Raw genomic sequence first — 12260 nt, 5'->3', positions numbered from 1 at the left:
GGGTGGCTCTGGGAGCAGAGCTGTAGGAGGCTCTGGAGGCGGAGCCGTAGGAGGCTCGGGAGGCGGAGCCCTAGAAAGCTCTGGAGTCTCTGGGAGCAGAGCCATAGGAGGCTCTGGAGGTGGAGCCATAGGAGGCTCTGGAGGTGGAGCCGTAGGAGGCTCAGGGAGAAGGGCCGTGGAAGACTCGAGGCTCTGGAGGCGGAGCCCTGGAAGGCTCGAGAGGCTTGAGAGGCGGAGCCCTGGAAGGCTCGAGAGGCTTGAGAGGCGGAGCCCTGGAAGGCTCGAGAGGCTTGAGAGGCGGAGCCCTGGGAGGCTCGAGAGACTTGAGAGGCGGAGCCCTGGGAGGCTCGAGAGACTTGAGAGGCGGAGCCTTGGGAGGCTCGAGAGACGGAGCCCTGGAAGGCTCGAGAAGCTTGAGGCAGAGCCCTGGGAGGCTCGAGAGGCTTGAGAGGCAGAGCCCTGGGAGGCTCGAGAGGCTCGAGAGGCAGAGCTCTGGGAAACGCGAGAGGCGGAGCTCTGGGAAGCTCGAGAGGATGAGCCCTGGGAAGCTCGAGAGGAGGAGCCCTGGGAAGCTCGAGAGACTTGAGAGGCAGAGTCCTGGAAGACTCAGGAGGCGGAGCTCTGGGAGGCTCGAGAGGAGCCCTGGAAGACTCGGTAGGCGAAGCTCTGGAAAGCTCGGAAGGCGGAGCTCTGGGACGCTCAGGAGGCTCGGAAGACGCTGACTCTTGGATGGGCACGACCACTGGCGCTGGCTTTTGGACGGTCCTGGCTACTGGCATTGGCTCTTGGATGGTCATGGCTACTGGCACTGGCTCAGGGACGGTCGAGGCTACAGGCGCTGGCTCATGGACGGTCGAGGCTACAGGCGCTGGCTCAGGGACGGTCGAGGCTACAGGCGCTGGCTCAGGGACGGTCGAGGCTACAGGCGCTGGCTCACGGATATCTGAGGCTACAGGCACTGGCTCATTGACGTTTGAGGCTACCGGCACTGGCTCACTGACGTCTGAGGCCACAGGCGCTGGCTCGGGGACGGTCGAGGGCTCAGGCTCGCTCACCGTGGCTGACGAGGACTCAGGCTCGCTCACAGTGACATGCGTGGGCTCTGGCTCGCTCACCGTGACATGCGTGGGCTCTGGCTCGCTCACCGTGACATACGTGGGCTCTGGCTCGCAGACCGGGACATGCGTGGGCTCTGGCTCGCAGACCGGGACATGCGTGGGCTCTGGCTCGCAGACCGGGACATGCGTAGGCTCACTGACCGTGGCAGGCGTAGAGAGCCCAGAGGCGAGAGCCGGGATCGAGAGAGGAGGTTCCCCGGCAGCGAATTCCTCCACGACGAGACTCACGTATTCCTGCTAGGTGTAGTCTCCAATCTCCGGCAAATCATAAAACCGGTGTTTAGGTACACCAGTCCTGTAGACGGTCTTCAGGAGGTTCTCATCCCAACCGGTGTGGCCGGCCATGCAGGAGAAAAAGTGGGAGAACTCATGGATGTTTAGCTCCATTCGCGTCAGTCCCACGAAGAAAGCCACTGGATCCATTTTGTGGTCAGTCGTTCTGTCACGATCTGGGGAATCAGGAGAAGGCAGACAGAAGGTGGGATCCAAACGCGGCTTTTTATTAATGAATTACACAGATGAGAAAACACGGGAACAAATCAAAAATCCACGATGGGAAAAGTGCATTCAAACACACAGTGACACACGGGTGAACACAAGTTGACAAACATCCACGAAGGGGAGAGGGAACCTCGGACAAACACGAATCAACATCGGGGGCAAGAACAGCAAACATGAAACGATCCATACATCCATTCACAAACAACAACCGACAGAGACTGAACAAACAGACATGGTTAAATACATGAACAAGGGAAAAAGGGGCCAATGAACAAACAGAACTCAAACAAGGTAACAAGGTGATGAACAGAAACCAATGGCAAATTAACGAGGGCAGGTGAAAACAATGAACGGAAAACACGAACGCTAACAAGAAAACTATGGAAGTACAAGGGTGACAAAAGTGAAAAACTAAGGAATTACAAAAGTGACAAACAAAGGGCAACAGTGAAACAAGACAAGGTAATAGAAGAAACTACAAAGGACTACAAAAACCAAAACAGGAAACAGGAACTAAACTAAGCTTCAACATAAAAGCACAAAACAAAAGACAACAGTGAACATGACATTGGCCCCACTTAATGAAGAATTATGGAACGTTTGCAAAGAAGCCTCTAGATTTTCCTTAAATATAAATAAAGTGTTATATTTAAATACCAACTTAGATCCTTAGCCCAACTCAAACTGAATGACAGATGCCATGATTAATATCCCTCTGGCTTAGCCCTGATAAGAACCTGTACGTCTCGCTATCTGCCTCTGCCAGACCAGAGACAATCAATCAGACGGTCTTAAGAGAGTGAGGCATTCAGGTTTAGGTAAGGGATGTAAGGATGCATTATCTCTAGCTAGCGGCTTGGTGCAGATAGTGACTGTTGCTTGTGTGTGGGGGGTGAAATATAACACCTCTAGTCAGGATCAGTCCCAGTGATATTACCCTGAGAAGACCGGGGCAAAGGTGAGTAAACCACTGTCCTAAGTGATAATAGCCCTTTAAAGCTGTTTAAGCGGATACTGAGGTGTTAACAAAACACCCACTGGTATGATACTGTTGCTAGTATGCGAGATAAGAATTAGTGCATCACAAAAGCAACCTGGTCTCATGGAAACGCATTACTATACCTACATTTTTGATAAATATTTTTTAGTGTCTCATTGTACATATCACAAGACTTTCCTGGTGAAAACACTAGAGGTGCTACAACAACCATTTACAACATTTTACCTGTTACTTTTTTCCCTGTTCCTCACACAATGATATCTTATGACATCAAAACACTATTGTGCATAATGAACTTTAAAAACCTGTTTGGGAATTTGTTTTATTCGCTTTTAGCACAACTCAGTGGATGTTTCATCTCGAAACTCCTGCAATACATTGAGGGCTGGACTGGGAAGAAAAATCGGCCTGGGATTTTACATAGCAAATGGCTCAAAAGTAGAGGGGGGGTTATTCGCTGTCCTTTTCTGCATATCGCGGCGGCGTTTCGTGGTCCATTCTGCATAATGTGGTGGCTCATTTTAGCTTATCGTGGCCCATTCGGCCCATTTCGCGGCTGACCCACAGGCCCACTCGGTTCTCCTGATGGCCAGTCCACCCCTGATCGGCACCAAAGTTAGTTGGCCCACCAGGAAAATGCCTGGTATGCCAGATGACCAGTCCAGCCCTGAATACTTGTAAAGAAACATTTAATATAATTTTGCAAAAATGTTGCCACAGTCAAGTAACTTTCAAGGGACAAGGCTTTCCAAAAGCATACAATGAATACAGTAAGCCAAAAGTGCCTGGATGATATAAAAATTATGCACTATTTTTAGGTAACTATTGTGTCTGTCACTATACTGTTTTACTACACTCTCAAAAGTATGGACTTGTAGAGCATACCATAAGAATGTGAATTGGTATGCAGCCTATGGTCATCCGAGTTGGAAAGATCGGATTGAGCTTCAGGTCGGATTTTGTGAGTATTTGCATGTGGTTGGCTTGGGAATACTTTAAAGATACATTTTTGAACAATCTGCTTTGGCTGATGTTTGAATTCTTAATTAATTCCTGAGCATCATCAGCTGTGCTGAACATGGCTCAATGTTTCACATGTATCTAGACAGACAGTAATATCATAGTAAATAACAGATGATTCATTTATACATAATAATTGGATCATAATGATATGGATGCTGACAAATCTGAAAATTATTTCTCTGCTCACCTAGTGAGGAACACCTCACTGGCGGGGATGTAATTCCAAACACACATTATTAAAATGTTATCAATCAAGACGTTACAATATTATTAACTTAGAGCAAAATTTCCCCATCCTCCCCTTAGATAGCATTGTACAGGTGTGGCCAAAAGTATTGGCAATGACATACATTTTGTGTTTTGAAAAATTTGCTGCTTCAGTATTTGTAGATTCTTTTTTTACATGGTTCTATGGTATACTGGAAAACAATGTTAAGCGTTTCATAAATTTTAATGGATTTTATTGGCAAAAACACTCAATTTATGCAAAGAACATGGGTCACAGTGTTGACCCATGTTCTTCATAACCTCTGGCATGCTGGATATCAACTTCTGGGCCAAATCCTGACTGATGGCGATCCATTCTTGATTTATTAGTGCTCGGATTTGATCACAATTTGTGGGCTTCTGTTTGTCCACTCGCCTTTTGAGGATTGACCACAGGTTCTGAATGGGATTAAGATCCATGGAGTTGCCTGGCCATGGATCCAAAATCTCAATTTATTGATCTCTGAGCCACTTCATTATCACTCTTGCCTTGTGACATGGTGCTCCATTATGCTGGAAAATGCACAGATCATCACCAAATTGCTCCTGGATCGTTGGGAGAAGTTGCTCTTGCAGGAGGTTTTGATAGCATTCTTTATTCATGGTAGTGTTTTTGAGCAGAATTGTGAGAGAGCCCGCTCCCTTGGATGAAGAGCAAACCCACACATTGATGGTCTTAGGATGCTTCACTGTTGGCATGACACATGATGTCCCATACAGTCAGAAGGGGGCTTCATCAGAGAAAATATCTTTGCACCATTCTTCTGCTGTCCAATCCTTGTACTTCCTGCAGAATTTCAGTCTGTCCTTGATGTTTTTCTTGGAGAGAAGTGGCTTCTTTGCTGCCCTTCTTAACACCAGGCCATTGTCCAAAAGTCTTCACCTCACTGTGTGTGCAGATTAAATCATACCAACCTGCTGCCAATATTGAGCAAGCTCTGCACTGGTGGTGACACGATTCCGTAGCTGACTCCTCAGGAGTTTAATTTGAATTTTCAAACAGGTGCTTGCTGGACACTCTGGGACATCCTGAAGCCTTCTTCACTGCAGTTGAACCTCTCTTCTTGAAGTTCTTGATGATCCAGTAAATGGTTCTTTCAGGTGCAATATTCTTTGCAGCAATTACCTTGCACGTGAGGCCATTTTGATGCAAAGCAATGATGGCTGCACGTCTTTCTTTAGAGGTAACCATTGCTAACAAGAACACAATGATTGGAAGCACTTTTTCCCTCCTTTTACAGCAATCAGTCTGCTCTTATAATCCAAAAAGAATGACAGAGTGATTTCTGGCTCCAGACTCGAGTCCCGAGATGGGCATGGTGCCGCGGCACGCAGTGTTCATCACCCCTGCCTGCCGCTAGACTTTCAACCCCTGGACAGACCTCTGTTTTCTGCGGACAGTAGTCACTCTACAGCAGGTGTCCCGACGCGTTCTGGTCACCACAGATGCCTCCAAACCTTTGGGGGTTTGGGGCGCTGTGTGCAATGGGCACGCAGCCGCTGGCTCCTGGAGAGGGCCCCCACTGTGTTGGCACATCAACTGCCTAGAGTTGCTGGCTGTATTCCTTGCCCTGCTGAGGTTTCTCCCACAGTTTTGTGGCAAGCACTTCTTGATCCGTTCAGATGGTAGCGTCCATATATCGCTAAGGCTGTGTGCGCTCTCGTCATATGTCAACTCACCTGCCATCTCCTCCTTTGGAGCCAGCATTGACTCTGGTCGCTGTGCGCCACTCACATCCCAGGCAACCTCAACACGGCAGCGGACACACTGTCGCGACAAGGTACGCTCAGCGGAGAGTGAAGGCTCCACCCCCAGGCGGTCCAGCTGATTTTGGAGCGGTCTGGCAAAGCACAGATAGACCTGTTCGCTTCCCAGGAGACATCCCATTGTTTGCTCTGTTACCCCCTAATGGAGACTCCCCTCGGGACCGACATGCTGGCACACAGCTGGCCTACTTGCATGGGTGCTGTGCAAGGTCAGGGAGGACGAGGAATAAGTCACTCTGTTGGCCCCCTACTGGCCCACACGACAGACCCTACCTGGCAAAAGGAAGGACCTTCTTTCTCAGGGATGGGGCACCCTCTGGCATCCACATCCAGACCTCTGGAACCTCCACTCCTGGCCCCTGGATGGGATGCAGAAGAGGCCTACCACCTGCTGTCATAGACACAATCATTCAAGCCAGAGCTCCCTCTACCAGGCAACTTTACACCCTAAAGTGGTGCTTGTACGCGAATTGGTTTTCTTCCCTGTCTGTAGACCCACAGAGGTGCACAGCCAGGGCAGTGCTCTGATTTCTGCTGGAGGGGAGGCTGTCCCCCTCCACCTTGAAGGTGTATGTTGCCACATTCGCAGCTCACCACGACGCAGTGGAAGGCAAGTCCTTGGGTAAGCTCAACTTGATTATCAGGTTCTTTAGAGGCGCCCAGAGGTTAAACCCTCCCCGGCTGAGCCTGTTCCCCTCCTGGGATCTCTCAGTGGTCCTTTTGGGCCTTCAGAGACCCCCCTTTGAGCCGCTAGAATCAGTCGAGCTTAAAGTCCTCTCCTTGAAGACAGCCCTCCTGATCGCACTCGCTTCCATCAAGAGGGTTGGGGACCTGCAAGCGTTCTCTGTCAGCGACACCTGCCTGGAGTCTGGTCTGGCAGACACTCATGTCGTCCCCGCTGGGCAGTTCCCGCTGCCCCCTGTTGCAGTGTTTGTAGCAACTCCTCCATCGCAGCAGGTAGGATCTACCACCACGCCATTCCCACATGTTGCCTGAAAACACATGTGACACATTCCGCCACTCTTTACCTCCCCCCAGCCTGGGCAGGTGGTGGTCTCTGCGGGGACTTTTCCCCCTGAAAGAATAGGAGCTGGAAAAGAACGCCTTCCCTTATGCGTGTGATAGCGTTATCAGGCACGGCCTGCTCCCATGCTTGGCATGTCGCTTTGTTCCCCCCTTCGGGGTGCCGGATACCTAAAAGGTTTATGATTTAATGGGCTGTTGGAGAAGGGTACGTGCAGTCTGACGCTGCCTGTCACTTTGGCACGCAACTGCCTGCCCGCACCTGCATCAGCAGTGCACGTACACGGTTCAGCGCATGGCGTGATTGAATAGGGACCCCTAGTGACACTTCTTCAACACAACATCAAAGTGAGCGACAGACGGGGAACGTCTAGGTTACTGTTGTAACCTCTGTTCCCTGATTGAGGGAACGAGACGTTGTGTCCTCCGGCCATGACGCTGAACCGAGCCACTGTTGTGGCCGAACCTCATTCTCGGCTCCTCAGTGCAAAACCTGAATAGACAGAAACATGATTCCCTCCCTTTATACCTGTGGGGGAGTGTGGGGGAGGGATATGCAAATTATTTCTGCCAATTCCTCATTGGCCTTTTCTCAAGAGAGACCTCTAGTGTTGCTTCTTCGACACAATGTCTCATTCTCTCCATCAGGAAATGGAGGTTACAATAGTAACCTAGACGTTTTTGTGATAAAGCCAATGAAGCTTTTTGCAATTATTTAAAATGCAGTAGATCACAATAATCTAGAAACAATGTGAATCAACACCACAACAACTGAAGCAGAATAATTTGCGAAAATGTATTTCAGTGCCAATACTTTTGGCCATGGCTGTACTCGCAACAAGATTTATTTGTTGTTTAATAATAATAAAAAAAGAAAATAAACATAGCTGTGCCCCTTGTTGCAACATATTTTTCAGACATTCTTATCTCTTAAGGCATTTCCATTTCTTCAATAATTCTCTTAAATGAATCATACATATTTTAACACATTTCTCATCTAAAATGATAAGCACAATAAAAATTATATGGTATAATGCCTATTGAAAGACTGCATTTTTCTAAGACTAAGTCTAATAGATCAGGACAAACATCATTTAAGTTTCACTCTAGACAAGAGGACAAATGACTTCATTTTCACCTCATAGTTCTGCCAAAACATGTTGCCAAGATCTCAGACTCTTTAATATTATCTGTTTCATTCTGTCTGTCATATTCATTGTAGTCAGTCTGACATTGCCGTTTCATACGTTCATACATTATGAACGTACTGACTGTTGCTCCCAGTGTCTAACTTTACTCAATGTCTGGCATTGGGCCTACAGAACAGACAGAGCCAGCCAGCCTCTCTCAATAGTTCTCAAATAGGTCTCAGTACACCACTCAATGCCACATATATTCAAGGACATGTGAGCACATGCATTAAAATTCCCAGGATATGCGACATTTATCATCATATTTACTTGGGTATTAAGAGAACCATGTCATAACTTGAATTTATGATTGAGTTCATGTTGTTATACACGAAAATTTTTTAAGCCTGTTTATAAGATTTACACATTTCAAATTCAAACGAAATTCCAGCTAATTGAATTGTGCTCCATTTTTAACACATTTCTTGAATTGTATATTGTTAAAGATTACTTAATTCAATTAAATAGATTTTTGTTATAAAATTTTAATGTAAATATTAAGATAATTTTTTTAGGACAGGAATAGTTCACCAAAAAATCTAAATGATTACTTTCATTCTTCTGCAGAACACAAACTAAGATTTTATTGGAAGTATTTCTGAGCTCTGTTGATCCATACAATGCTGCACAAAATCTTAATTTGTGATGTAGACAACGTTCCAAAAGCACATTAAGGCAGTATAAAAGTAATCCAAATGACTCCAGTGGTTAAACCCATGTCTTCTGAAGAGATGCGATAGGTTGGTGAGAAACAGACAAATATTTAAGTCCTTTTTAACTAAAAATCTCCACCTTTGACAAGCTCTTACCAGTAGGTGGCGATTTGCACAAAGAATGTGAATCACCAAAAAAGTTAATGAGAATGTGACTATTATAGTAAAAGTTGACTTAAATGTTGATCTGTTTCTCACCCACACCTATTATATAGCTTCTGAAGACATTGTTAGGGGCATTGCCCCATTTGCCTCGAGCCACTCAAACTTCTGATGCACCCTCTTTTGACTGTCAGCAAAATGATCAAGAGGCACTCTGCCCTAAGGACTAATGGCAAAACGATCAATGTTGCCCCCACCCCTAAAAGTTAGATTTTTGTGCATTGTTGCGCTCCAAAATGTGTCGGTGCACAATTCATAACATAACACAACAACAAAGAACTGTCCACAACTACGGTGAGTTTGTTTTCTTTCAAGCCATCTACTGTCATGGCGGAGGGAGAGTTTGAAGAGAATATTTGCTGAACATGTAACAGAAAAACAAATCCAGGTTAATGGCACAGACTTTTGAAGTTAACTCTATAGCCCCCTTAAGTACTGAGGTTTGATAGCATCACAGTAACTCAAAAACACACGTTAAGCATGTTCGACCCGATCTGGCCTTAATCACGTATCACATGGAAAAAACGATTGTATCTCGAACTCAAACTTCATAACGTTTTTCATAAGAATTTAATAACATCCGTTGCTCTATTTTTAGTCCTATCCCTTATATTCTTCTTAAATATGACATGCCACCCCACAACATCTGTAGCCATTTATCAAATATAAACTTTTGTATTCTCGGCTGTTGATTTACCACATGCATAATTTAAGTTAATGAGGGCACCATATTTGCTTATTAGCATTAGTGTTGGCTTCATTAGCTGTGGTTAATAAGGTGTAAAGGGTTGACACTGCTGGGCCACAGCCAGCTGGCATTTAAAGACTACAGTGACAGAGGTTGGCACGATAGGACTGGATGTTTAGATGGAGAGCATGATTCGGGGGTTGATGACATGATGTCCTTGTTGTTGTAAGACAATGCATGAACCCATTGCTGGAGGCTTGTATGAATCATTCTATCAGGCCTTTGGAACACATAGAGACAGGGGAACTTTAGAACCAAGCTGCTGAAGAGTTATAAAACCTTTAAAGTGACTATTGTGTACACTTTAATGGCCTTGTGGAAGGGACCTTATTGCTAACTTTCATTTGGAATGACCCTATGAGTAGTGTTCCCTTCCCACAGTTCTCTTCAAGGACATAAAATAATTTAATTTGGAATTTGCTGTCACTGACAGTGCGTTTTCTGCCAGCACTGCACAGTCATAGTGAACAAACCTACAGTATAATACAAAGTCAGCATGCCAATATTTGGCATTTTAAATGGGTTTAGATGTGAATTCTATGTCTTTTGTCACGCTAGTCCATCCATAGACTGCAGGCAATAAAGTAGAGAGATTCTCAGATTGATTAGTTTTTCTTTGATAAACTTCCCTTTTCACAAGAAGTAAATAAGCAATGCTATTGCATGGAATAGGTTGCTGGAGACACAGTAAATCCACTTTCTCCTCCTTAATTATTAACCTTGCATTATTTTTCACCATAGGTGTCAATACCTCTCTAATGACACACAACAATTTCAGGTTGAGTTACAGCTCTAATCCTGTTCCTGTTGGATTTATTTTCCAATACACACACACACACACACACACACACACACACACACACACACACACAAATGCACATGCACAACCAATTAGGTTATTCAATGTCAAATCAGCAAAATATCCGAAACGTCCCTAGCTGTAATTTACAATTTTGTTAATAAAGGATGATAAACATAAATGATGATATAGCCAAACTATTAAATGCAATGGATCAATACTTGTGGAGTAATTAATTACGTTGGAGTGCAATGATTCTGGAGCAAAACTACAGCTCAAAAATGGTATACCAGAAGCTGACTGGGCCATTCAAGACTAACACATGCGTTTTTACTGACAGGTGAAGATGATCCCATATGTATACCTTGCCAAACCCCTATGACCATCAATCACATTTTTCTGAACTGTAAAATGTTTGGAATTATCAGACAACGCTTTTATACAGAGACATGTTTGATAGATATTTTTTAAAAAGTACCATCTGAACAGATTTTACAGTTTATATCTTGTATAAATTTTAAGTGTCTTATTTTATATTGTAAATACTTATTGGTGAGCCATTGTTTGCCATGTGAATAACCTGGTTGCTGACATGGCATTCAAATTAAATAAATAAATATAACGTCTCAAAAATGACCTTAAAATGGTGGCAGCATTATTATTGTATTTTTTACACAGAGTTGGGTCTATTACTAAAATCAGTTGACTTTAGCACCCTTTGTTATATTATGACAATAGCCGTATTCGGAATACAGTTATTTTACATGGGTACGTGAGGTAATTACAGCATTTACAGGGGGTGGTCAGTGAATGTATTGCCATCCGAAATGTCTTTTCTTCCACCTCCCCCGAGAAAATTACCAGTGGCGGAGCTAAGGGGTGGCCGTGGACCCATTGGCCACCCCACTCACCATTGCTGGTTTAGTCATTTTTTGGCACAATTTAGTTCTTTAGAGGTGAAATCATCTCTGTACAAATGTACAAACTTAACATGTGCACACACCAAGGTCGCCGCACCTCTCCCTCCCGTAAAATGCCAGCTTGCCACTTTTCTTCAGGTGACATTCTGTGTATACAATTTTGCCTTTTGCCCCCATGTTATTTTGAGCCATGCTAATTAAATTAAAAAGTGAACTCATTATACATGCTGATACCCAAAGAATTTGCATTCTTGTTAACAGTTCAGCGCATGTTTGGGTCTAAATTAATATAGCCTATTTTTTCCTGCAAGCAAAAAACTTACTTAAGAGTTCTTGATGTTGTATGTTACTAATGCAGTTATTTTCTCTCATGTAGAATGTGTTAAAGGTTGATTAAATTTGGTTCATTTCTAAGCTGAAATGACAAACAGAGTATGGCTGGCAATTTAGAGGTTTGCAGGAAGAACTGTCTGTTTGCGATGTACACCTTGATTAACAATTCTTTTAATGGAAGAAATAACTGAATCAATTAATTTAACTCAGATCTTGACATTGGACACAAATCTGTGCTTTGGTGCATAAATGATGGGGTTTGACTAGTCCAGCAAAACAATATGCAAAGCTAGTAATAAATAAAGCAGTCTCTGGCTGTGTTTGCAATTAAATACTAGCTTACTGAATACTCCGCAGTCCATGCAATTCTATGATAAACGTTTCAAACATGCTACATTGTTGTTACATTAACTCATCACATTACATGTGAGTAGGGTCCAGTTATCATTTTTAATACAATTTTGTGTTAAAATGTTGTATCTTTGGGAGACTTGGGAGTCTGATTGAAATAATCAAGAAAGAGGGGGAAAGGAATGGAGGCAATAGAGGGTCAACTTGAGCATTTTATGTATTTAATGACTTGTGTCAAGTGGTGTAACCATCAAGGTCCATCCATCTATCCATTCATCCAGTACATACAGAGTACAAACAGTATATACATATATACATACAAATATCATGGTTATTTTTTGTCAC

This window comes from Xyrauchen texanus, chromosome 13 (assembly GCF_025860055.1).
Source record: "Xyrauchen texanus isolate HMW12.3.18 chromosome 13, RBS_HiC_50CHRs, whole genome shotgun sequence".
Classification (NCBI taxonomy): domain Eukaryota; kingdom Metazoa; phylum Chordata; class Actinopteri; order Cypriniformes; family Catostomidae; genus Xyrauchen; species Xyrauchen texanus.
The sequence above is the reverse complement of the archived record's forward strand: the minus strand, read 5'-3'. Positions refer to the sequence as shown.